At 42.9% G+C, this 25,287-nt stretch overlaps 1 protein-coding gene across 2 annotated transcripts in view; it reads right to left on the bottom strand.

Annotated features, from left to right (window-relative positions):
- The window catches only part of LOC110597420 (phosphatidate cytidylyltransferase, mitochondrial), a 103,547-nt gene that overhangs the window by 67,642 nt on the left and 10,618 nt on the right, over positions 1-25,287 (bottom strand). Inside the window, exons 3-5 of one of the 2 annotated variants that reach the window (XM_078033462.1) lie at positions 23,855-23,938; positions 23,308-23,352; positions 23,019-23,153 (exon numbers count right to left, since the gene is read on the bottom strand). The gene's annotated coding sequence lies outside the window, so the exon portion shown is untranslated. The remainder of the gene's footprint in view (positions 1-23,018; positions 23,154-23,307; positions 23,353-23,854; positions 23,939-25,287) is intronic. The other variant, XM_078033463.1, reaches the window with a different exon arrangement.

Genomic DNA, 25,287 nt, shown 5'->3' with positions numbered 1-25,287 from the left:
GAAAGCAATCTATCCGTGTTTATAGAATCCATCTCCAAACATCTTGTTCCCTACAAAGCAGTCGCCGGAGTGACTATTAATCTCCATGCAGGAAAAGGCTTTTAATATACAGTCAAGGACAGATTCCATATAGAAAAAGACCTAAAGACCCAACCACATGAAAGTAAAAAAAAAAAATGTGACTTAAAAAAATCATTAAAGGAGCCTGGGGATGTGGCTCAAGCGGTATCGCGCTCGCCTGGCATGCGTGCGGCCCGGGTTCGATCCTCAGCACCACATACAAACAAAGATGTTGTGTCCGCCTAGAACTAAAAAATAAATATTAAAAAAATTCTCTCTCTCTCTCCTCTCTCACTCTCTCTTTAAAAAAAATCATTAAAGATAGAAAAGCAAAAGACAAACTAAGGAAAGCAGTGGATATGACAAGGGACTGGGAATATAACTCAGTGGTAGAGAGCTTGCCTAGCGAAGCCTATGACAAGGGGTTAGTTTCTTTCATAAGTAAGCAATCTTTAAACCCCAAACCCACCAATTAAAAAGATGACTACTTCAACATGAAAATAAAGCATAAGTCTTGAACTGGCAATACATACAAGAACAAATACACACACACACACACACAAAAAAAACCAGCATATAAAAAAAGTTCTGAGCTGGCATAGTGGTGCACACCTGTAACCCTAGTGGCTCAGGAGGCTGAGGCAGGAGGATCAGGAGTTCAAAGCCAGCCTCAGCACAAGTGAGGTGTTAAGCAACTCAGTGAGACCCTGACTCTAAATAAAATATAAAACAGAGCTGGGGATGTGGTTCAGTGGTCAAGTGCCCCTGATTTCAATCCCTGCTACCCCCCAAAAACAAAACAAAAAAGTTCTGAGACAGGCGAGATGGTGAACACATGTAATTCCAGTGAACCAGGAGGCCAAGGCAGGAGGATCACAAGTTCAAGGCCAGCCTCAGCAAACTAGCAAGGCCCTCAGCAACTTAGTGAGAACCTGTCTCAAAGTAAAAAATAAAAAAAGGGCTGGGGATGTAGCTCAGTTATAAGATATGCCTGTATTCCTGGTTTCAATCCCTAGGACAACAAACCAACAAAAAAGTTCTGGTTTAATAATCAAAATATTCATCTTAAAACAAGGTAGCATTTTTTTTTTCGTTTTCAAACTTGGTAGTGAATTCTGAAAGTTTTAAAAATATATATACTCATTGGCCTGGAAATTCTGTTTCTAGCAGTTTGTATTAAGGAAATAAAGCCAGGGATTGCAAGAAGCATATGCATACAAAATATTCATTGCAGCGTAATAGTAGCAAAATTGGAAACAACAAAAGCTATAACGCAAGATGAGAAGGAATTGATGGTTTTGTTTTTGATCTTTTTTATTTTCTATTTTCTACAATAAAGATAAAAAGCCTCTGTTCAGAAAAACAAAACAAAAGCTGATATTTTTGGTAAAGGGAAAAAATTAAGTACAAATATTCTTTGGGAGGGCAGTCACTGATTAAAACCTTCCAGGACCCTCTTTTTAGTGGTCATAAGAGCTAGTGTCTGAGGCGCATAGGAAATTGGTCTCATTATCTGTATCATTGCTTCATTTTATATAATACAGCCGATATTCAGGTCTGTTGCCCACGTTATTCATCTGCCACTATTTCAAAGAGACTTCAGGGTCTTGAGAAAAATCATTCTTTTTTCAAAGAATAAAAATCTCCCCCTTCACTGAAGAAATGCAAAGGAATGTGGTTTGGATTTTAGGTATACATCTCTTTGCTTATCACGGTTCTCAGCATATGGAGCTCAATAAATAGTAGCAGTTGTTATTCTCATTTTCTTATTTTGTTTTATTTATTTCTGCAGTTGTCTGGGAGGCCAGATTGTTGAGGCCAGATGGGTGGATTCTCCAGCCAATGCTTCTGATAAAACATTAACTCCTTCCATCACTTATTCGGGGTGGACATTATCTACCCTCCCACCTTAAAATGTCAACATTCTGGGAGTCTGAGAGGCAAAGGAACGCTTTGGGTGAAATGTCTTGGCAACGCCCACGAACTGTGGGTGTGGACACATTGTGACTTCTCGATGCACATCAATTTTATGATTTTTAAGGTAAAAGATTGGAGTTGGGGGCTGAGCCCCTGTCTGCCCTCCAGTGCCACCTAGGGGTGGGGCAGGGAAGTGCTGCCTCTTCTGCCATTTGGAGAAGATTGTGCATTGCGTAATATCACCTGTAGGGGGAGCTTGAGCCCGATTTTCCCATTCCAAGGCTGGGTCTGCATGGAGATGAGAAGATTGTGAATGGCTGGGCCAGGGCTGGTGGTGTGGTTCAGTGGTAAGCATGCTTGCTTAGCATACTTGAGGCCCTGGGTTCAATTCCCATCACCAAGAAAGAAAGAAAAAAAAAAAACGAATAATAAACCAGCCTTGGAACACAGCAGACCCCTGTTGCTATCTAAGCTCTATCACTAATATTTGCATGAACTTTTTTTTTTTTTTTGGCATTGAGGATGGAACCCACGGGGGCTTAACCACTAAGCCACATCCCCAGCCCTTTTTACTTTAAGACATAGTCTCTCTAAAGTGCTGAGTCTGGCTTTGAACTTGAAACCCTCCTGCTTCAGCCTCCTGAGCCACTGGGGTTACAGGTGTGCACCACCACGCCCGGCTGTCTGCATGATCCTGAGCAGTTCTTTTCTCTGAGCTTCATCCCTCTGATAAAATGGGGCGCTCAGAATGGCTATTTCATAGGAATGTTGTATGATAAATTGAGATCACAAAAATTAATCATCTAAAATAAAGCCTGGTATATTGCAGGTGTTCCCCAGATGGTACCTCCAACTAAAAGACTCAAGGCACATGGTTGGGCCATATGCTAGGAGAGTATAAAGAGATTTTAAAAATAGATGGGTGTGGCGGTACATGCCTGTAATCCCAGTTACTGGGGAGGCTAAGGCAGGAGGATTGCAAGTTCAAAGCCAACTTCAGCAACTTAACGAGGCCCTGAGCAACTTAGCAAAACTCTGTCCCAAAATAAAAAATAAAAATCCAAATAAAATAAAAAGGGCTGGGGATGTACCTCAGTGGTTAAATGCCCCAGGATTCAATCCCTGGTACAAAGAGAAAGATAGAAAAAGATAAAAAAGAGAAGTGGGTGAGGGAAAACTCTCTCAGCCTACTCTTTTCTCCAAACTTGAGGATTATGTTTCTCTCTCTTCAGTGCTGGATCTGCCCTCCAGTGCCACCTAGTGGTGGGGAAGGGAAGTGCACAGACAGGCCACTTGGAAGGTGGATCCTGGTTGGATAGAGTGGAAGAGAGAAATGGAAAAAGATGCTCAGGACATTGGTTCTGTGTTGTCGGATGAGCCAGGATCACAGTGTGTGGCTGAACAAAAGGAATGAGGGATGGGATCCGAAGTGGCTTTCCTTTTGCACACCCAGTCTGAGTAGATGCATATGCTGAGAAGGAATCTGGGGCATTAAGTGCATTGAAGAAGGAGCATTGTTATAAATTGACGATGCCAGCTTTGGTTGTAGGACGGGGGACTGGTGGCACACAGACCACAGGTGTGCCCTCTACAGCCTGGCAAAATGCTGTTCAGTCACAGTCTGTCAGTGCTGGCCTGTGAAACTTTTGAAACTGGTCTCCAACAAGGTAAGAACTGAAATTCCACGTGTTTACAAGTATTTTCAGCGATTGGACAAAGTGATGATAAGATGGGACATGAGAAATGATAAGTCCCCAGGGACCTACTTCCTCTACCTAGGTCCCACCTCCCAGAAGCCAATTCACCTACCAATGGATTAATCCACTAACTGGATTAATCCACTGATGAGGTCAGAGCCCTCATGATTCAGTCATTGTGTAAAAGCCCCATCTCTGAACCTTACTGCGTTAGGCACCATGCTTTCAACAAACAGGTGAGTTTTGGGGGCACAATTCCAAACCATTCCATAATACCAAACCACAATACCTCCCAGATGTTGGCTGTTTTGGGGGAAAGTGAGGCAGCTCAATAAATAAGGCTTAAGTTCACCAAAAGGTTCCGAGGTGGAATTGTTGGAATGGGTATGTAGACTCCCTTGGAGGTTATGAGAAGAGGACACTCATACTGGGGTTTGTTTTTAACCCCCTTGAGATGTGCCACTGCAACACAGGTGGCCCATGTGGTGGGCCCCCTCTGTCCCAAATCTGGATTCTTAGAGGTAAGGGTACTTGTCCTTCCTCTGTTCAATTCAGCTGTAGACTTGAGCCATTTGATTTCTATAGCACGCTGAACATGACAATTCCCAGTGAATTATTTATATTGAAGTCATAAAATACGAAGCCATGATAAGGAAACGCAGAGGAAAACTAAAAGCTTAGCAGAAAATTGTAATCGTGTAGGCAGGCAATCCACAGAAAGGATGGGTGGGTGGATGACAGCCCTGCCCCTCACCTGGGAGCTCTTTCAGCTCCACCAGAAGCAAGAACATCTTCCGTGCAGCTGAGAATTTGCACGGCTGGTTCCAGAAACTGCATTCTCAGGCAGAATATTTTGGGATCAGCAATGGCAGAGGCCACATGTTTTGATGGTCCAGAGCCTGGGTTGGAGTCAGATGTAGCTGACTTTGAATCCTGGATCCCAGGGTGGGGGTGTAGCTCAGTGGTAGAGCATTTGCCTAGCATGCAGGAGACCCTGGGTTTTTGCAAATCGTGATGATGATGATCATCATCCAGGATCCACAGTTTATGAGCTATGCCATCTTAGGCAAGTTGTCTTACCTTTCTGGCTCATATAGTTTCCTCATCTTTGATAATGGGGGAAGGTATTGGTTCTGGGGATTTAACCCAGGGTGCTTTACCGCTGAGTTATATTTCCAGTCCTTTTTTTATTTTTTATTTTGAGACAGGGCCTCACTAAGTTGCTCAGGGCCTTCCTTGCGAAATTGCTGAGTTGGCCTTGAACTCATGATCCTCCTGCTCCAGCCTCCCAAGTTGCTGGGATTACACGTGTGCACCACCATGCCTAGTTTAATGAGATAATATTAAGACTTCTTCAGGATCTAAAGCGATGAATACTGAGGAACAAATACTGCAGGCTCGCTAGGGCGTTTTCTTAGCACATTTAACTAGGTTGACATGACAGACCATCTGTTCTAATTGTTTTATGTTTTTGGGTGTGGAAACTGAAGCCCAGGGAAGGGAGCAAAATTGCCTAAGATTAATTATTTAGCTAGTGTCAGCAGTGGGTCCAGACCCCAGTTTTCTTGATTTGCCAGCCAACTTAAAAAACAAAACATTCAACATCAATTTGTCATTCAAGTTGAAAAGCTCTCCAAAGCCAAAATGATTTCCGAGGTTTTAGCTTATTTACATGTGCATGGGGATGCAGATCAGCTTCCCAGCTTATCAGAACATTAGTACCTTATGGATACCAAATCATCCAGAGGAAAGTTGGTACCCCAGGGTATTAGATAGCTTTCTGTTACTGTGACAAAATACCTGAGGGAATCAACTTAACAAGGGGAAAGGTTTGTTTTGTCTCATAGTTTCAGTCCAAAGCTGTTTGGCCCTGTTACATAGTTGCATGGTAGAGGTGGCTTGTTAACCTCATGGCAGCTGTGAAGTAAAATAGAGATAGGTAGGACTAGGGTCTCAATATCATCTTTGAGGACATGCTCCCAAAGACCTATGTTCCTGCCACGAGGAGGTTCCATCTCCTAAAGGTTCCACACCTTCCCAGTAGCACCGCAGATTGGGTAAGAAGTCTTTAACATGTAAGGGACAGTCAAAGACCCAACTGTAACACCCAGCATGGCCAAAATGACTCAGGAATCAACAGGGGTTTTCCAATGGTAGAACATGTGCCTAGTATGCTTGAGGCTCTAGGTTCCATCTACAACAATGCAAAAGAAAAGAGAGAGAGAGAGAGAGAGAGAGAGAGAGAGAGAGAGAGAGAGAGATCCAAAGCAAGAAATGATAAGAGACATAGTTATTGGAAAAGAAGTATCATTTACATCATCCTTTGTAAATACTATAATTGTGTATGCAAAAAAATCTGAAAGATTGTATACAAACACTATTAAACTAATAAATTAATTTAGCAAGATCACTGGATAGGAGGTCAGTATTTAAAAGTCATTTTAGCTAGGCAAGGTGGTACGTGCCCGTCATCCCAGCTAGTCAGGAGGCTGAGACAGGAGGATTGTAAATTCGAGGTCAGCCTCAGCAATTTAGCAAGACCCTTTTCTAAAATGAAAAACTTTCTTTAAAAATGGGGGGCTGGGGTGTAGCTGGGTTCATTCCCAAGTACCTCAAAAAAGCCAAAGAAACTAAGGCTTAGAGCCAGGGATGGTAATGTACACCTGTAATCCCAGCAGCCCAGGAGGTTGAGGCACGAGAATCACAAGTTCAAAACCAGCCTCAGCAACTTACCGAGGCCCTCAGCAACTTAGCAAGAACTTGTCTCAAAATAAAAAATTAAAATAGATGAGGATATAGCTCAGTGGTTAACAGTACCCATTGGCTCAATGGCTGGTACTCAAAAATAAAATTTTAAAAATAATAATAAATAAAGAGCTGGGGATGTAGCTGAATGATAATGCACTCCTGAGTTCAATCTCTAGTACCAATAAAATAAAACAAATAATGAAAAGAAAGAACGGAAGGAAGGAAGGATGGACGGACAGGCTGGGGATGTAGGTCTGTGGTACAGCACTTGCCTAGCACGTGCAAGGCCATGGGTTCAATCTTCAGCACTGAAGGAGAGAGAGAGAGAGAGAGAGAGAGAGAGAGAGAGAGAGAGAGAGAGAGAGAGAGAGAGGGAGAGAGAGAAGAGGCTCTGGAACCAGACTGCTTCTGTTCAAATCCTCCTGAGTTGGTCTCTTATTGTCCACGACCTTGGACAAGGTACAATACCTGTACCTCGGTTTCTTCATATGTGCACTAGGGAAGAAAACCGTACTTCACAGAATTGGTTGCAAGGAGCAAATGAGTTAATACAAGTTAAAACTGTGCCTGGCAAATAGTATTCTACCAAGGTTGCCCATTAATATTTCTGTTATGTGATCAATCCGTGGCCCAACCCTGGTAAGAAACAAAGGTTATATCTCATAGCGACGGCAAAAACCTGGTAGAGATATCTAGGTTTGTACACAAAATGATCTATAAAAGAAGAAACCAAGATAGTCTTATAAAGAATTGACTTTTTTTTTTTTAAATTTTAGTGCTGGGGATCAAACCTAGGGTCTTACATATGTTAGGAAAGTGCTCCACCACTGAGCTACACCCCCAGCCCCAAGGATTTCCTTATCTGCTTGCTAGCTAAATAGTTTCCAGATCAAAATGGACACAAGCCAACCAATGAACTTGAAATTCACCACACGAGTCCCGTTTTTCACCAGCTTGTTAGCCAGCTCTGAACTCGAGGGAAGACGTTTCCTCATTACCTTGCAAAGTTGTAAAATAAGGAAACTTGAATTTCTTTGCTCACTAGATTGTTTAGCTAGCTAAAAGCCAGAAATAGAAGTTTGATCCTAGGTTCTTTGCCCCGTCCCAGCCAAGACATTCCTAGGTGGATTCCTAAAGTTCAGACTGGAGATTCAGGATGGTTCTAAGCCTTGCTAGCTCATCATCTGGAAAGATCTCTCTTTCATTCCTCTCATGACTATTTCCTTTTAAGCCTTGCCTCTAATTATGGAAAGAGACCTTTTGTCGTGCTCTGAAAGGGCTTTGGGGATTCAGAGATCAGACAGGGGAGGTAGACAGTGCTGGATCCTGGGAGTCACCTTGTGTAAGACACAGAACCCTGGTATGCCCTGGGGTGAAGGGATAAAAATAAGAGCTAATAACAATACTGCTCTTTAGAACAGAAATGTGCCAGCTGGTTCAAAATGTCACCAGGCCCTCCTTTTTTTTTTTTTTTTTTTGATAGGAAATAAAATGGCCAGGCTTGTTGTAGTTTCTGCATGAATCCTTCAGAACAGAGGGTTTGTCCCTGCAGATCCCTGGGGCAAATTAAAACAGCACAAAGCTCTGATGGAAAAACCATACACAAGAGGTTCAGAACAACCTCTCTTTCAGGTGCTGTCCCCTCCCTTCAAAGCAGGGTATGTTCATGGCTGTGGAACAGGCAACTTGGGGAGATGAATGTGGGTAACCCAGGACTCGCTGGTCTCTGTTTCTCCTGGGGGCTCAGCAGGGAAGAAAGATTTTTTTTTTTTAACACTCCACAGTTAAGAGGAAGAATATTCCTTTGTTTAGAGGCCAAGTGAGCAGTGATAGAGGAGGCCCAGCGACACAGGGAAAAGTAAAATACAATGTGGTCAAAACTAAGGTTGAGTTCAGAATCCCCCGCTGTGCCACTGACCCTTGGAGTGGCCTTGGACTTCTCTTATGAACTTGAATCCCCTTGCCTGTTGAGAGAGGTCCAGAGTACCTGCTTCATACAGGACATAATGCACGGAAAGGTCAGAAGCATACTCTGGCCCTGAGTAAGCCATCCATAAACACATAAATGCTAGTTCTTTAGGAAGGATTGTGGAAAATAATATTCCTAAAAGACACCCACCCCGGGGAAAATCGGTGACAGTGTGGCTTGGGAGGAGGAAGGGGAAATCAGCCAAATGTTAAACCTCTCCCAGTACATCCTTTCCCAGTTACAGTGGACCCTGGGAAAAAGCAAACCTTCATCGCTTCCTGGGTTCATCCCCAACATCTCCACCAAAAGCAAACATTCACCCCTTCCCAAACCCATTGGGCCCTGGATTTTCACCCTTTCCCATTGCAGATGAGTCCTGGCAGGAGAAAAGCAAATAGTAAAGCTCTAGATAACAATGGATCCCAGAGGAAGGAAAGAAGACAGGCAGTGAACACCGAGCTGTGAGCTTTTCCCAGTGACAAGGAGTTTCAAACTTTTTACCATTGCCTTCCTGAATTAAAATTCTAACCTGCACATCTAGATCCCCGACTGTCTGAACAGCACGTCTGGAGTCTCCAATGATCAATTGACCCTCATTGTAAACTATAAAACTCATAGACTCGGGGCTGGGGATGTGGCTCAAGCGGTAGCGCGCTCGCCTGGCATGTGTGCGGCCCAGGTTCGATCCTCAGCACCACATACCAACAAAGGTGTTGTGTCCGCCGAGAATTAAAGAATAAATATTAAAAAAAAAAAGACTCATAGACTCCTCCTGTAACCTGGGGGGCCATTTCCATCGCCAGAAAATGAGCCCTCCCCATACCTGATTGATTGACTTTGCTGCAGAATTAAGGAAACCTTAGGGGTTTCAACTGGCCCTCATGCCCGCTAGGCACATGCTCCACCACACTCCCAGCCCTGATAGCTTTTATTTTTATTATTTGTGTCATGTGGTGCCTCTCATGATTTCTGAAAATTACAGCCAGGCCTCTTTGCCGTGTAACTGGAATCTTCCAAATGAGTTTTGTGGTTGGGATGTCTGTCTGCCTCCGGAGGTCTGGTGTTCTTGTTAATCAGGCCACAGACCTGCTTCCCTTGGAGACATCTCCCTGGGATAATTGGTAAGAAATTGAGTTAGGGGCTGCTACAGTTTTCTCAAGGTTGTCCAATTGTGCGTCTCTGATTTCGGGGATCGGGACAGCCTGTCTTTTGTCTCCATGCTTTAAAAGGCTTGGAGCGTGGGTGTGAGGTGAGCACAGGTCTCAGCGGCTGCTCATACCATTTGGAGAGATGCCAGCGGGCGAGGGAAGTGGCCCAACCCACGCTTGTCTACTTTTCTCTGCCCACAGCTGGGAGTAAGAGCAGAAGTCAGTCTGCTGCACGACACTCTGCTTGTGCAGGTGGCCTGTCCCCACCGTGTGCTTGCAAATTCTAGCTTCTGACCCCAGCCTTAGGTTCTCTGGGGCACTGATAGCTGGGATCTCCCCCAACTCCCCGCCCATAATGACCCTATTTGCAGAGTCTCTTTTTCGTCTGTTAGTAACGATCATATTTCTAAGAATAATAAATGGTGACCATTTTCTGAACTCTTTCACATGATGCTTGGCGATGGTTCCATATAGGCCTAGGTTCATGTTATGGCTTGGATCTAGAATGTCCCCCCCACAAGCTCATGTGTTGAAAACATGGTCCCCAATGCACCAAGGTTCAGAGACGGGGCTTTTAGGCGATGATTGTTCATGAGAGTTCTACCTTCATCAGCGGATTCATCCATTGTATATGTTAATCCATTGATAGCCGAATCGACTACTGGGAAGTGGGACCTTGTAGTAGGTCACTGGAGGCATGTCCTGCAAGGGTTCGGCTTTTCCCTGGTCCCCTCCTCTCTTTCCTTCTCTTCTCTGGGTTGCCATGAGCTAAGCAGCTTTCTTCCTCCACGCCCTTCTGCCATGATGTTCTGCGTCACCTCAGGCCCAGGGCAATGGAGTCGGCCACCATGAACAAAATCCTCTGAAAAGGACAAGGCTCCCGGGCCACCAAGCCCAGCAGCAGAGAATTGCAGCGCGGAGTGTCTGGTGGGTCGGAGGCTGGCGGCCAGCAGGGCTAGAGTGGTGTGGAGCCCCCCCCCCAAGGTAGCCAAGGCCACCCTGTCACCCTTCCGCGGCCAGCCCTGGCCACAGGATGGCACCCACTGCCCGCAGCGCTGCAGCCCTAAGCAGACCTCAACCTCCCGCTTACCTGACCTGCAAGGAGAAACTGGAAGCGGAGCCAACCTGCAAGAAACCCGGGGCTCAAGAATTGACCAATAGCCAAACCCGGGGCTCAAGAATTGACCAATAGCGTCAGTAGTTTCTGCCCTAATTAGCATACGTTTGGACCAATAGCAGTGAGCCAAGGGCTATATAAACCCCCTGGACCCTCACACTGGGCGTAGAGCTCCAGTTAGGGTCGGCTGTTGCACAGCTGTGGTTTATGATAAAACTGCTGCTATACTCACCCTGGTCTGCAGATTTTTTTTTTTAATATTTATTTTTTAGGTGTAGATGGACACAACACAATACCTTTTATTTTTATATGGTGTTTAGGATCGAACCCAGGAGACGGGCTCCGGGATCTCTTAGGGATATTAAAATCCAGATGTTCTGATCCCTAGTGTCTGTGCAGAATGGAGGCACATCCTCCTAAAGACTTTAAATCATCTCTAGATGACTTACAATACTCAGTACAATGGAAATGCCATATAAATAGTAGTTATACTGTATTGCTGAGGAACAACGACAAGAAAAAAGCCAGTATATGTTCAGTATAGACACATTGTTTTCTATCCACTGGTGGTTGATGTGCAGATGCAGAACTTGTGGGTTGTGGAGGGTTGACTGTAAAATAGACCCAAATGGAGAGTTTTTTTTTTTTTTTTTTTTTTTAAAGCCCAGTGCCCAGCCCCCATGCCCTACCATTTACACGGGAATCTCTTGGGGAAGCATCATGACATTGGCTTGTGTGGCTCTCTGAGGACAGGGAGCTCACTCTCCAGGCTGGCTCCTTGCGGTTCAGTGTGGACCTCAGACTTCAGACACTGACATCACCTGGGAGCTTGTTGGAGATCCTAGTCCTCAGGGTAAGGGTGTAGCTCAGTGATAGAGCGCTTGCCTAGCATGTGCAAGGCCCTGGGTTCCATCCCCAGCACCCTGATTAATGATGCTAATAATAATAACAAAATTTTTAAAAAATGGAAATTCTGGTCCTCCAGGCCCATCTCTTACCTACTGAATCATAGTCCCCAGGAGATTCTTCCACATCTTCACATGCTTGGGAGAAGCACCTCCTTATCAGTGAGGTGGGAAAGTATAACGTCCACATTTTACCTGCTCATAAGACAAGCTCACACTAACCTGCTCATCGTAAGGGTCTCGTGGAATGTCTGATGAAATTAGGGATTCATTAGAGGACACAGAGACTAATCCACAAAGTTACAACTATCTTATATTTGATAAAGGGGCTAAAAGCATGCAATGGAGGAAGGATAGCATCTTCAACAAATGGTGTTGGGAAAACTGGAAATCCATATGCAAAAAATTGAAACTGAATCCCTTCCTCTCGCCATGCACAAAAGTTAACTCTAAATGGATCAAGGAGCTTGATATCAAATCAGAGACTCTGCGTCTGATAGAAGAAAAAGTTGGCTCCGATCTACATATTGTGGGGTCGGGCTCCAAATTCCTTAATAGGACACCCATAGCACAAGAGTTAATAACAAGAATCAACAGATGGGACTTACTTAAACTAAAAAGTTTTTTCTCAGCAAGAGAAACAATAAGAGAGGTAAATAGGGAGCCTACATCCTGGGAACAAATTTTTACTCCTCACACTTCAGATAGAGCCCTAATATCCAGAGTATACAAAGAACTCAAAAAATTAGACAATAAGATAACAAATAACCCAATCAACAAATGGGCCAAGGATCTGAACAGACACTTCTCAGAGGAGGACATACAATCAATCAACAAGTACATGAAAAAATGCTCACCATCTCTAATAGTCAGAGAAATGCAAATCAAAACCACCCTAAGATACCTTCTCACTCCAGTAAGATTGGCAGCCATCATGAAGTCAAACAATAACAAGTGCTGGCGAGGATGTGGAGAAAAGGGTACTCTTATACATTGCTGGTGGGACTGCAAATTGGTGCGGCCAATTTGAAAAGCAGTTTGGAGATTCCTGGGAAAGCTGGGAATGGAACCACCATTTGACCCTGCTATTGCCCTTCTCGGACTATTCCCTGAAGACCTTAAAAGAGCATGCTACAGGGATGCTGCCATATCGATGTTCATAGCAGCACAATTCACAATAGCTAGACTGTGGAACCAACCCAGATGCCCTTCAATAGATGAATGGATAAAAAAAATGTGGCATCTATACACAATGGAGTACTATGCAGCAATAAAAAATGACAAAATCATAGAATTTGCAGGGAAATGGATGGCACTAGAGCAGATTATGCTTAGTGAAGCTAGTCAATCCCTAAAAAACAAATACCAAATGTCTTCTTTGATATAATGAGAGCAACTATGAACAGAGCAAGGAGGAAGAACAGGAAGAAAAGACTAACATTTAACAGAGTCATGAGATGGGAGGGAAAGGGAGAGAAAAGGGAAATTGCATGGAAATGAATTGCTATACAAAATTACATATAAGAGGTTGTGAGGGGAATGGGAAAATAAACAAGGAGAGTAAAAAAAAAAAAAAAAAGAAATTAGGGATTCATTAGGACTCACCCTAGTCCCATCAAACCAGAATATCCAGGGTGAAGGTTTGGGAAGGTGTGTTTGTATTTCCAATCAGATGCGTTTGAGAAACAAACGTGTTATAAAGCTTAAAGGATTATTATCAGAGTTAAACGAGGACATAGAGCTCTTGTTTGGGTTATTAAAAAATATATAAATTGGGCTGGGGATGTGGCTCAAGCGGTAGCGCGCTCGCCTGGCATGCGTGTGGCCCGGGTTCGATCCTCAGCACCACATACCAACAAAGATGTTGTGTCTGCCGAAAACTAAAAAATAAATATTAAAAAAATTCTCTTTCTAAAAAAAATTGAAATAAAATATATAAATTTATATAAATATATAGACAGTTTACCATGGTGTGAAATGATGCTTAGCTGCTTTGTGTACACTCTGACTGAACGAGACAAATATTCTCTCCATTTTCCAGAGAAAGAAATTGAATTTCAGAGAAGGAAAGAGATGTGCTCTGGGTCACATGGCTGGGATGTGACGGAGCCAGACTGACCCTAGAGCTTGTGTCTTTCCCACTCCTGACTACCACACAAGTTGAGTTCATGCTTTTTTTTTTTCTCTCCAGAAGAATTTCACCTTTAAGTCAGCTGTGAAAATTCCAGATTCATCTGCCAATTCACCCACCCACTCAGTTTATTCACCAAAGTGTCTTACTGAGCATTCGCCATTGACCAGACACAATGCTGGGAGATACAGAAGCAAGCAAGACAGACCCAGCTTGCCCCGGAGGGTGGTACAACACCTGTCATCTCAGTGGCTTAGAAAATTCAAAGCCAGCCTGGGCAACTTAGCGAGACCCTATCTCAAAAAAGAAAAACTCACCATCTCAACATCATGTATATCCACAGCCTAATATATATATATAAATATTAGTGTATATATATATCGCCACAAGACACTAATTAAAGTATGTAAATAGTGGAAAGATTAGTAGAGGAAAGAGAACCGGGGGAGGGAGGAGGGGAAGTAGTGGAGATTGAATTAGAGCAAATTAATTTCATGCTTTTATAATTATGTCAAAATAAATCTTAATGTTATGTATAACTAAAAAGAACCAATATAAAATGACAAGCCCAATTCACTGGTGCTTACGGTTCAATGAGGAAGATTCAAAGAATACACAAGTACCCCACCTATGTATGCAGAGGAAAAACCGCCCATCTACCCTCGCATCCATCCATCCATCCATCCACCCACCCATCCATCCATCCATCCATCCATCATCCATCTATCCAACCACCCCTCCCTCCATCCATCCATCCACCCACCCATCCATCCATCCATCCATCCATCATCCATCTATCCATCATCCATCTATCCAACCACCCCTCCACCATCCATCCACCCACCCACCCATCCATTCATCATCCATCTCTCCTCCCACCTGTTTCTGGGGAGCGGGGAGCTATTCTATGCATTATTCAATGCTGAGATCCAATGTTACTTCTTCTATCACTCACCAGGCACAATGAGCTGATCCTTGATCTATGTTCCCATCCTGCCTTATTTATATTTTATGATAGCCAAGGCTGACTATAGACATTTTGTCTAATGTCTATTGGGTAGTATTTTATCTAAAGTAAACTAGGTTGTGCTGCAGTAGTAAACCCTGACATCTTAGTGTTGAACACAGCGAAGATTTATGCCATTTCGAAAACAAATAGTAGGTAAAATTTATATATCATAAAGTTCACCAATTTTTTAGTTGTAGTTGGACACAATACCTTTATTTTATTTATTTTTATGTGGTGCTGAGGATTGAACCTAGGGTCTCGCATGTGCTGGGCAAGTGTTCTACTGCTGAGCCACAAGTCCAGCCCTAAAATTCACCAACTTAAATCATACAGTTTAACGGATTTTAATGAATTCAGTTATGCAACCATTACCACTATCTAATGTTAGAACATTTTTTTATCACCCACAATAGAAACCCTGTACCCATTAATAGTTACTTCATCTTATCTCTCTCAACACAGCTCCCAGCAACTGGTAATGTACTTCCTGTCTCTGTCTTTGTCTTTTCTGGGCATTTCATGTAAATGGAACCAATACCATGAGGCCATTTGTGTCTGGTTTTCAAGGTTTATCCAGTTTGTAGCATGGATCAATAGCTCTTCCCTTTTGATTGCTGCATAATATTCCATTGCATGGATATACCACATTTAATTTATCCATCTTTCAGCTGATGGACATTTGGGTTGTTTTCCTTTTGCACTATTAGTAAAAAGTTATTCTCTGAGTGGCAAAAGTCCATGGGAACCCAGATCCAACATTCCATGCAGCCTTCCTTATCCCATTATGACATGACACTCAGGGACCCACGCTGCTTCAATTTTGTAGCTACATCTCAGCACAAGATTTCCACATTCACTATGATGGGGAACAGAGGAAACTCCCACCTGCTCTTGGATGCTGAGGCTTGGAAATCAAATGTCTCACCTCTACTCACAGCCTGCTGGCCAGCATGGGTCCCATGGCCCTGCACACTTGCAAGAGAGCTGAGCTGGGTAGTGTGGTTTCTTTCCACGTGATCAGAAAGAGGAAAAGAGGAACCAGATATGGGTGAGCGCAGGGAATTATCCTAGGCAGACTAATGATTTGGCAGCCTTTTAAGTCATCATTCTTCAAATATTTGTTAAAAGGGTATTTGGAGGGAGACTGAATGTTGTTGGGTGTTAAGAATGAAAACAAATAAGACTCTTGGCGGTATTTGGTCTCTCTGTTGTCCAAGCAAAAGAGCTCTGGATTCAAACGAACGTCTCCATTCAGCAAAACAAAAGGCCTGCAGCTAATCTGAACCTTCCTATCTAAAAGATGAGCTAAGGACCCACAGATCTTGAACAGAGCTTCCTGGGTGTCTTACCATCTACCCAAGTGGCTTCTCGAAGATCTCTTCCCAGCTATTGACAGCGTACTCCTCGGCAGGAACACTAAGGATGGTGGTGTAGAAAGACCTCAATTCCTAGCTAGTATCTATTGTCCTATTCTTCTGTCTTAAGATGGGACAGTAACAGGAGCCAGTTGCTTCCCCAGTAAACAGTCTTCTTTTTTTTTATGAATAACAGAATTTTAGTTAGTAATAAGAAAGGGCACACACGAAAAACTATTTCTCAGTCTCCTGTAAAGATACGAGTGACCAAATGGCAATGCTTGATTGGGGCTTCCAGGAAAGCTCTTTTTAGGGCTTTGATTGTGCAGTCACTCTTCATAATCATGGCCTTTCCTAATACTTGGAATGTGAATGCAATGGCTGGAAGTGCAGCGTCAGTCTTGTCAACAGGAGGCAACTTTGAGGATGGGTGCCATGAAATGAGAAAGACTATTTGAGGGTGGAGCTACCAGACCTGCTCTCAACTACCTACTTCCAGAAGATAAAGATTGGCAAGAAGGGACAAGGCCTATATCCCAGGAACCTACAGGAGGGATAAGGTTGTGAAGGGAAAGGAAAGCAAATGGGAAGGTAGTTAGAGATGGAAGCAGGTGAGTGGTTAGAAGTGCAGATACAGAATCAGCTCCAAGTTCCAATCTTGCATGACTCGGTGCCTTGGGCACAAAGTAAGTGTTCAATATAATAATAGTGTTCATAGCACATGTTTGATGTGTCATTCATCGTTTGAAATGCTTTATGCAGTTTAATTTATAGAATCATCCCAATCCTATAAGATATAAGATATTTATTATCCCCATTTTCTAAATGAACAAATGATGAGACACAGGCTTTTGGTAACCTGACCACAGTCACAGCTAATAAATGCCAAGAATCATGATCCCAATCATCTGTGCTCAAAACCTCCCTGTTTGCACTATGATGTATAATCTTGCCACAAGCCCAAAAGCAACAGGGCCAATAGGCCATGAACTATAAGATAAAACCTTTCCTCTTTATAAACTGATCATCTCGGGTTATTACTGTCACAGTAACGGAAAACTGACCAACATACTTGGCAAACCAGTTGAGTTCTCAAAGTCTGCTCATAAATCTGCTTGCTTTAAGTTTAGAGGGGGACCGTACAAGGGACTGCTCTGTGAACAGAGAGGAGAGCTGTGCCCTCCTGCTCTGGCTGAGGGCTTGTCTGAGTTTGCAAACAATAGTGCAGGCTATACACTGAAATTCTATAAGTTACTGAGCTTCTGTTTGATGCCAATAATTATTGTCATTGTGATTAGTTGAGCGAATACTAAGTGTTGAATACCATGTTTTTTTTTTTTTAAAAAAAACTTTCCCTCTTTCTGTTTTGTCAATTGCACAGTGATTCCTAGGAGATAAATAATAACCTTTTTATTGACTGGAATGATTTGAGGCCCAGACTGGATGCAACTTGCTGAAGGCATCGTGGGTAGTAAGTAGCAGAATCAGGAAACAGACTCCAGGGGAGCCATAGGCAAAGCTGGAGCTCTTTCCAGTGAGTGACATTTTGCTGGGGGTGGCAAGATGGACAGGCCAGGCAGAACAGATGGGAGGGGCATAGAGAGGCAGGGACAGTCAGTGTAGGCCTAATGTCTCACAGCTGCTTGACACATGGAAATTAGGCCTTTTGTGCTATACTTGATTACCCTTTATTAGTCTATCAATCAACCCAACTGAAGTTTCATTTAGAAGTCTCCAGGCATACGTCTTTTTATTCTTGGTACTTGGGATTGAACCCCAGGGGCACTTCACCACCAAGTGACATCCACAGTCCTTTTGATTTTTAATTTCTTTTTTTTTTTTTTAATTTTGAGACCAGAGAGTTTTACTGAGTTGCTGAGGGTTTTGCTTAAATTGCTGACTCTGGCCTTGAACTTGTGATTCTCTGGCCTCAACCTCTGGAGCTGCTGAGATTATAGGTGTGCGCTATGGTACCCGGAAAACCTTCTGACATTGAACAGCAAGTTGGTGTATTAAAAGAATGGAAGAATTGGGAGCCCAGCTACCTGTATACTTTGTTTAACACTGTCAATAATTTATCCTTGGAAAAGTCATTTGATTTTTGAGTCTTATCTCTCTCTCTCTCTCTCTCTCTCTCTTTTTTTTTTTTTTTTGGTACCAGGGATTGATCTCAGGGGTGCTTAACTACTGAGCCACATCCCCAGTCCTTTTTATTTTTTATTTAGAGACAGGGTCTCACTGAGTTGCTTAGGGCCTCACTAAGTTGCTGACATTGGCTTTGAATTCAAGATCCTCCTGCCTCAGCCTCCCAAACCACACCACCCTGCCTGGCCCTACCTTTGTTTAAAATATAAGAGTAAAATTATATAGGGCCGAGGGTTGGGTGGTTCAAATGAGACATTGCATTTAGTTTCTAAGTTTTGTGTAATTGTATTTAATTAAACATAGCACTTATGGGCACAACACTGGACAACACTGGGAAAATTAGAAGCTACTGAGAAACAAGAATTTTTTTCTAAAAAGTAAATCTTCTTAGTGTTAGGTAGGCACCAGTAGCCAGCTAACCCCATGCCTACCTGCCCTCTGATTTTCCCAGCCTCCTTTGCAGCTGGAGTGGCCATGTGACCCAGTTCTAGCCAATGAGATGAAAATGTTAAGACTTTTGCTTTTCCAGCTCAGATAAACAGATGGGGTTCGTGCCTTCCTCTCTCCCTTGAATGTGGGAGGTGCAACCGTCTTCAGACCACAGAGACAGGCCAAGGGGACTGCTGTAGATGCTGGCCTTGACCGTGCCCTGCTTCTAAGTGGATACCAACAACCAAGTCAGCAGCCGCCTACCTCCAGACATCTTATTTTATGAGGAAAAGAAACTCTTGTTATTTTAAGCGGCTGCTGGTTGGGTTCTCTGTAACTTCCACTGTAGCTATTACATTAATACATTCTCATCATCCAGCTATCATGGCTGCCAACACCTCTGCGTGGATCTTCTCAGGTCTTTTCTAATGCACCCCAAGCATTCAAATATTTTGAATTATTAAGAGGCTTCTTGCTTCTAACACTTGTTATCTCGTATCTCGTGTTTTAAAGTCCTCATTCAGGCCTTTTGCAGGTATTACCTACTAAGGATGAGAAATATTCTACACAAACAGAAAAAACACATTCTTAGCCACTTCTAAGGGGATTGGGAAATTTACAGCAGGGACAAAATTTGGAATGTACTTTTTAATTCACAAGGTTGGAGCTAGATTTTTCAATAGATTGACTTTTGCGCATAAAAGAGCAAACCCAGAAGCTTCAGAGCACACGGCGTTTGTAAGAGAAACCTCAGAGTAAAGAAGAGATAGAAATCAAATCCTCCAGATTTCAGGATGACACAAACGATACAATAAAAGGGCTGAGGCTGGGGCTCAGTGGTAGAGCGCTTGCCTGGCACATGTGAGGCACTGGGTTCGATCCTCAGCACATCACATAAAAATAAATAAATAAACAAACAAATACATAAATAAAGGCATTGTGTCCATCTACAACTAACAAAAATATTTTAAAAAGAGAGTGATATGTCTGAAAAGAAGAGAGAGAATTAGAGGGATGAGAAGGGAGGTGACATACTGTTTAGGTTCTGAGAAGGGACTCAGAGCTCTGTCCCACACCTGGCACTGGGAATGGACGCTCTGAACCCTCAGTAGATGTAGCAAGAATACAAAACCAGCAGGCCCTGGGGCCTCTTCTCTCTTGTGTAAGTACATTTAAGTCACTCCAGGTCAAACCGGGAATCTTCAGGGACAAGTAACCCTTGCTTGGGTGAAGCTGAGGGCACCCTTTCAGTTGAGGGAAAGCATCTGAGAATTTCCCATGAACTTTTGCGACCCGGGCTCAATGGGCTGAAATTACAAGAAAGTTAACCTGGACCACAGGGACACCTCAACTGGTAGCCAGGGCAGGACTATGGCTTTAGCAGAGGTGGTCAGACTGTGACCACGGCAACCAGGGAAGATGAATTGCAGAGGCCCGGGAAGAGCTGAGGGGGAGTGGGGGACCAGGTGTCCCTCTGGATTCCCGGATGGCCCAGACATCTACCCAAGGACTCCAACCACCCCTAGAGAGCAGGGAAGGAGCAGGGAATGGGAGACTCTTGAACCGATCACTTTATATCAGGAAGTGTCTGAGTTACTTTGAATGGTAAGATTATGTTTTCTCATCAGGAATGAAACATATGAGACTGACATAAGTTCACTTTGAAGAAATAAAGTTTCATTTTATTTTGGAATGCTGGGGGTTGCAGCCAGGAGCCATCACAACAAAAAGTAAGTGCTCGATCACTGAGTCATAGTACCCCCAGCCCCTTAAAAGTTGTTGTTTGTTTGTTTGTTTTGGTACCAGGGATTGAACCCAGGGGCACTTGACCACTGAGCCCCATCCTCAGCCTTTTTTGTATTTTATTTAGAGGCAGGGTCTCACTGAGTGGCTTAGCGCCTCACTTTTGCTGAGGCTGGCTTTGAACTCATGATCCTCTTGCCTCAGCCTCCCAAACTGCTGGGATTACAGGCTTGTGCAGCCACCAAGCCTGGTTGGCAAGTTTTTAATAAAACTATTTTTTGGATACCCAATTATGTATTCTGCAAATTTTCCCTCATTACCATGTATGCCTGCATTTACAACATACGTGCAATTTTTCTTGCATGCAAGAATATTATACACACAGTTTTGCAAATTTATATTCCCCCCAAATATTCTGGGCAGCTTTTGACACCCGTAAATTTTCATTTATAATGACTTTTAAACATTTTTTTTGAAAATTTTGAAAATCTGATATGAATTATATGCCCAGAAAAACACACATATATATTCATACTAACATGTCTATATATAATTTTAAGGATATTATTTAAGAATACAAGGTTGGGCTGGGTTTGTGGCTCAGTGGTACAGTGCCCGCCTTGCACATGTGCGGCACTTGGTTCGATCCTCAGCACCTCATAAAAATAAATAAATAAAATAAAGGTATTTAAAAAAAAAAGAACACAAGGCTAAAAATTCCTGGAATATAATAACAGTTTTCAATAACTGAAGAGTATGTAATATATCGCCACCAGACAATTTATTTCATTAACCTCCTCTTGAACTTAAACTGCTAAGATAGAATCCTAGAACTTGAATTGTTAGTAACACGAGAAGTGTTTCTACTGCAATTAATATATGACAGTGCTTTGTTTTGTCACTAACAATAGAATCAGGAAGAAGCCTAGGACAGACTTAATAATAACATCAAATACCCATACTCTGGCTGTCTTTCTGATCTGCTCTACTTAGCTTTTTGTCTTGTCGAATCATGGTTACAAAATGGCTTCTGCAGCACCAGCTATCACATCCATCCTTGTTTTAGACAGGATAAAGAAGGGATAGAGGGTAGCTTTTATCAGCAAAGTAGAACTTTTAGTTAAATCTCAATAGCCGGAACTAGATCACATGTCTGTAGGTATCAAAAGGTACTGCGAGAGTAAATAATCAGTTTTTTTTCCCAGGCTACTTTAGAAGTCTAGGGAGATGAGTTTTGGTGGTGGGCTTTAGGTTAATCGCCCCCTGCACAGGGCCCAAATTTCCAGGCACTTTTGAGGAGTTGATCTGTGGAAGCAAAATACTTGAAAGGGCTTTATTAACCCCCAAAAAATTATGTGCAAATTGTGAGGTATATAATTTATTAGAAGCAATGCTGTGTTTTCTCAGCAGATTGAATGTGTAGTATTATTGCTAATCCCTGGGTGACCACTTTGCTAATTGGCCACCTCTGCTCCGAAAGATATTGTTAAAATGCTCTTTTTTATAGAAACAGCTTTCCCGTACCCGGTGACCAAATTGCTTGTTTAGACCCCGTTTTGATATTCCAATCACCTCCCACAGGGTGTCAGGAAAACAACATGAGCACAGGGTCCAAAGACCTGAGATTATTTCTTAGCTCTGCCTCAGACCATAGACCGTACATCTCTAGGCTTTGGATTCCTGACCTGGAAGGAGATGGGTAAGAAATTTCTACTTCTCCACACTGCTGGAGGCACGAGATGAGATTAGGGTCAAAAAAGTGCTCTGAAGAGGGTGGGGTGTAGCGGCACATCCCTGTCATCCCAACGACTGGAGAGGCTGAGGCAGGAGGATCACAAGTTTGAGGCTAGCCTCAGCAATTTAGTGAGGCCCTAAGCAAATTAGTGAGACCCTGTCTCAAAAAATAAAATAGGCTGGGGATGTGGCTCAGTGGGAAAGCACTCCTAGGTTTAATCCCAGGGGTGGGGGAAGTGGTCTTAAGAGGAATATGGTGGTGGTTGTTATTATTGCTCAGCAGTTACTCTTGCTAACCATTTGGGAACCCGTTGAATCAATGTCAGGGCCTGTGATTTACTAGTGAACCAATTCTCCTAGAGGGCAAATTGCCTCGATTGGTAGATGTGGCAATATGCATGGTACAAATATTCTAATCATGGCTGATTTCAACCTACCAACAACCAACCAAAAAATTTCCAAATATTTAACAAATCATTTTGTCAGCTGATACAGGTGAGCTCCAGTTCATTACTGGCCCAGATCACAGAATCAACCACTTTCCAGTGGAAGTGTCCTGGATGCATCAGAATCAACATCTGGATACTCCTGATAGGAAGAATCTTCAGTCAATCTCATTTTGTTTCCTTCCCATCTCCAATACCAATTTACACGCGCGCGCACACACACACACACACACACACACAATTAAGAAAGGCGTAAGTACACTCTAAAGGGCCATATATGTGCAAGTTATTTGATGCATGAATTGATACTTACTAGTGAAATAGTTCCAGGTCTACATAGACAGGATTGGACTTACAAATAAATATTATAGAGAACTTGTCCTGTATGGGCTATTCATTTGACTATAAGTGACATAAAACCCAATTCAAACAAATGTAAGATATAAGGAATGGTTATTGGCTCACATAACCACGATGTTCAGGGCCAGTCTGACTTCATGCATGGCTGTATCCAGGTGCTCACACAATAGAAACAGGAATTCAGACTGACGTTTTTCTCACAGTAGTAAAAGGGCCACTAGCAGTTCCGGTTTAGTAGCCCTGGTGGAAAAAAAAAACAAAAATGTTGCTTTCCTTCAGAGCAATTCCCAAATTCCTGACAGTAAAACTCCAAGAAATTGTTCTGATTGGACAAGCTGGGGTGACATGCTCATCTCTGAGCCAATCACAGTAAACCAGAGAACATAGTACTTACCGTGGCTGGGTGTGGACCCTGGGCTGATTCCTGGAGAAGGAGATGCTGTCCACCCATTTAAAGCACATGGAGAGAAAAAAAAAATGGATTGAGAATGGCTTGAGTTGGTTTCCCCAAAAGGAAAGTTGGATTCTTTTCCCAGGGGGAAAAAAAAATCCAAAGGGAATGCAATGATTAATTTTAGGTGCCAACTTGACTGGGATAAGGGATGCCCAGATTGCTAATGAAATATTAAGTCTGGGAACATCTATGAAGGTGTAAATGAAAAATATTAGTATTTGAGTCAGTAGACTGAATAAAGAGGATGCACCCTTACCAGTGTGGGTTGGATCATCTAATTTATTGGGGCCTGCACAGAACCAAAAACGTAGAGGGGAAGACAGTGGGAATGATCTTGTGTGCTCGTTCTCTCTCTCTTTCTCTGCCTGAGCTGAGATGTACATTTTCTCCTGCCCTTGGACATCAGTGCATCTCAGGCTTTCAGATCAGAACTTATATCACTGGACTACCATCAGTACCTCCTGCCTCAGCCTCCATACCTTCATACCTGGGCTGAATGATGTCTTTTTTGTTGTTGTTGCTGTTGTCCATCTTGGGATTCCTTGGCCTGCATGAGCACAGCATCCAAGTTCTGAAATAAATTTCTTCATGTATATTGATTTGGTTCTGTGTCTCTGGAGAAGCCTAATGAAGGATCCCTGCTTGACAGATCTAACAGCAGATGCCCACTACAAATCTAATATGCTTGTCATTGCGCCAGGCAAATCTGAGTGTCAGGAGAGACAGGAGTTTCATATATAGCTCAAACATCCCTTGGCGTCATCAGCTTGTGGCTCCTGAGGGGGTTGTATTACATTAATTCTCATATTTTATTCATTCAAAAAAAAAAAAAAACCTGCTTTTAAAGGTGGCCCCTCTGGTATTTCTGAAAGTTCCTTCGAATTATATCCTTATGGCCTTCCAAATCAGCCTGGGCTGCTGCTTCCAGGAAAACTAGTCAGCCAGACCCTGTTCTTTATTGCTATCCTCTGGTCCATAAAGATGAGAATTCTGTAGGCCCTGTTTTCTGGAGCCCAGCATTTAGTTAGGAGGCAACATGAGTGATAAACATTAGGTTCTGTGACTAGAGATAATGAAAATGTATCTCAAACACAGCACACATCTGTCATCCCAGCAACTTGGGAGGCTGAGGCAGGAGGATCACAAGTTTGAGGCCAGCCTCAGCAATCTAGCAAGGCTGTGAGCAACTGAGCGAGACCCTGTCTCAAAATAAAAATATAGGGCTGGGGTTGCGGCTCAGCAGTAAAGCACTTGTCTAGCACATGGGAAGCCCTGGGTTTGATCCTCAGCGCCACATAAAAATAAATAAATAAAATAAAGATATTGGGTCCAACTAGAGTAATTAAAACTATCCCAAAGTGTTTTAAAAAAATAAAATAAATAAAAATATAGGGGCTGGGGTGTAGCTCAGTGGTGGAGCACTTGCCTAGCATGTGTGAGGCACTGGCTTCGATCCTCAATACCACATAAATAAATAAAATAAAGGCATGCTGTCCATCTACAACTATGTAAAAAAAATTTAAAGATAAAATTAAAAAAATATAAAAAGGGCTAGGGATGTGGCTCAGTCGTAAAAAGCGCCCCTGGGTTCAATCCCCAGTAACCAAGAAGAAAAAAAAAAAAAGAAGAAAATTGAACAGACATACATAGATTATCATGTGAAGATACAGAATTCTCAGAAGGAACCAACCTTGCCTATACCTTGATCTTGAACTTCAAGGGTCTAGAATTGTGAGAAAATAAATTCCTGTTGTCTAAGCCATGCCATCTATGGGTATTTTGTTATGTGAACCCAGTCAGGCAGGGAGTCTTGGAGGAAGAATGTCTTTTGTTGATTTTTTAAACAACTGAGTAGGTAGTACACACACTCAAAAAGGCATAAGGTTTTCCTCCTCTGCCCAACCTCCACCCAGTTTCCCT

This window comes from Ictidomys tridecemlineatus, chromosome 16 (genome assembly GCF_052094955.1).
Source record: "Ictidomys tridecemlineatus isolate mIctTri1 chromosome 16, mIctTri1.hap1, whole genome shotgun sequence".
In the NCBI taxonomy this organism is placed as follows: Eukaryota; Metazoa; Chordata; class Mammalia; order Rodentia; family Sciuridae; genus Ictidomys; species Ictidomys tridecemlineatus.
The sequence above is the reverse complement of the archived record's forward strand: the minus strand, read 5'-3'. Positions and strand labels throughout refer to the sequence as shown.